This window comes from Bombus affinis, unplaced genomic scaffold, assembly GCF_024516045.1.
Source record: "Bombus affinis isolate iyBomAffi1 unplaced genomic scaffold, iyBomAffi1.2 ctg00000082.1, whole genome shotgun sequence".
Classification (NCBI taxonomy): domain Eukaryota; kingdom Metazoa; phylum Arthropoda; class Insecta; order Hymenoptera; family Apidae; genus Bombus; species Bombus affinis.
In genome coordinates, this window is record NW_026108830.1 from 142,501 (window position 1) to 145,000 (window position 2,500).

Sequence of the window (2,500 nt, forward strand, 5' to 3'; positions counted from 1 at the left end):
TTTGTAACTTTTCTCCTCCAACTTCTCTCGTAGAATATAACTTAGCGGTAAAGCACGTATACGCATGCTGGACATACCGTAAGAATATTCTTTTATAAGCTTCAACACCTCTGTAGAGACGCGTTACCAGAAGATAACGCACTCTACAGAACGCCAAAAGGACCATCGTGCAGCTACAAATAGCTTACAACCGATGGTCTCTGCAAGAATGGCTACTCCGTAAGTACAAGCACACACGCATCCAACTTTTGTCAAATACGTGCACACAGGTCACCAGCTTCCCGACTAAGGGGAAGCTTGCCACGTTAACGGTCATTACGTCCTAGACTTCGACCCGCGGCGCAGCAGTGTAGAGAAAAAACCAGTACGAGAACGGAGGAACAGTCGAGAAATAGCGTAAAATACACTAAGACTCGAGGAGCGGTGACTGAATTCTCAACCGAGGCCGTAGAATAGCCACGCGCCCAGCGCTGTTCCGACCGAACCGTCCGGCTCGACGCTTCTCTTATAGATACCAAGGGGCCGGCCGGAAGGCCGGCGCCGGTCGGGCTAGCGGCCGCGCGCTTATGGTGCAAAACCTCCGTAGCAACGTACCGTTCGGAAGGGACGCTGGAACTTAGTCGCTCGCACGTTCAATAACTACTATATAAAGGCGATATCCAACCATCGAAATATTTTACCACAAGCATTATTAACATATTATAAATGCATTTTTACCAAAAAATTAATTTTTTTTTTCACCGAAAAATTGCATCAGTAAACATACAGTTTTATCGACTATGGACAAAAAATAACTTTATAATCGATTAAAACACGTTAAAATAACACGAAATATGTAAAAAAATATATACCTTGTAACATTAATTAACGAAAAAATTGCAAAAATATCCCAGTCGTATCAGTCCGACGGAAGCTAATTTTTCAAAAAATTCGACAAAAATGTTTAATCCGATTGTATTTAATAGAGATATAACGATCCCTGTCAAAAAAATTATACCTTATAACGCTTTTTAACGAAATAACTCGAAATAACCATTTCGGACTTTTCGCGCCGGCCGAAATTTTTCTAAGTCCCTACGTACCGGTGCGAAATACTTCAAAGTCCCAACGTCCCGTCGCATAGTTCCGTTTCTAGAAAACGTTCAACCGACCAAATAAACGCTTAATCCCGACGTAAAACGTCGAGATACGTCCATTTATGCAAAAATATTCCTACCTTGTAACACTTTTAAGCGAGATAACTCGAAAAAACGTGTTCGATACGGAAATTTTTCAAAGTCCCAACGAAAAAATCGAAACTTTGTAGAAGGTCTTGGGGACGACATAAACGCTTAATCCCGACGTAAAACGTCGAGATACGTCGATTTATGCAAAAATATTCCTACCTTGTAACACTTTTAAGCGAGATAACTCGAAAAAACCTTTTCGGTCTTTTCGCACCGGCCGAACTTCTTCAAAGTCCCAACGTCCCGTCGCATAGTTCCGTTTCTAGAAAACGTTCCAGCGACCAAATAAACGCTTAATCCCGACGTAAAACGTCGAGATACGTCCATTTATGCAAAAATATTCCTACCTTGTAACACTTTTAAGCGAGATAACTCGAAAAAACCTTTTCGGTCTTTTCGCACCGGCCGAACTTCTTCAAAGTCCCAACGTCCCGTCGCATAGTTCCGTTTCTAGAAAACGTTCCACCGACCAAATAAACGCTTAATCCCGACGTAAAACGTCGAGATACGTCCATTTATGCAAAAATATTCCTACCTTGTAACACTTTTAAGCGAGATAACACGAAAAAACCTTTTCGGTCTTTTCGCACCGGCCGAACTTCTTCAAAGTCCCAACGTCCCGTCGCATAGTTCCGTTTCTAGAAAACGTTCCAGCGACCAAATAAACGCTTAATCCCGACGTAAAACGTCGAGATACGTCCATTTATGCAAAAATATTCCTACCTTGTAACACTTTTAAGCGAGATAACTCGAAAAAACCTTTTCGGTCTTTTCGCACCGGCCGAACTTCTTCAAAGTCCCAACGTCCCGTCGCATAGTTCCGTTTCTAGAAAACGTTCCAGCGACCAAATAAACGCTTAATCCCGACGTAAAACGTCGAGATACGTCCATTTATGCAAAAATATTCCTACCTTGTAACACTTTTAAGCGAGATAACTCGAAAAAACCTTTTCGGTCTTTTCGCACCGGCCGAACTTCTTCAAAGTCCCAACGTCCCGTCGCATTGTTCCGTTTCTAGAAAACGTTCCAGCGACCAAATAAACGCTTAATCCCGACGTAAAACGTCGAGATACGTCCATTTATGCAAAAATATTCCTACCTTGTAACACTTTTAAGCGAGATAACTCGAAAAAACGTGTTCGATACGGAAATTTTTCCATGTCCCAATGTGCAATTCGAAACTTTTTAGAACGTTTCAAGAACAAAATTAACGCTTAATCCCGATGTATTTAATTAGAATATATCGATTTATGCCAGAATATACGTACCTTATA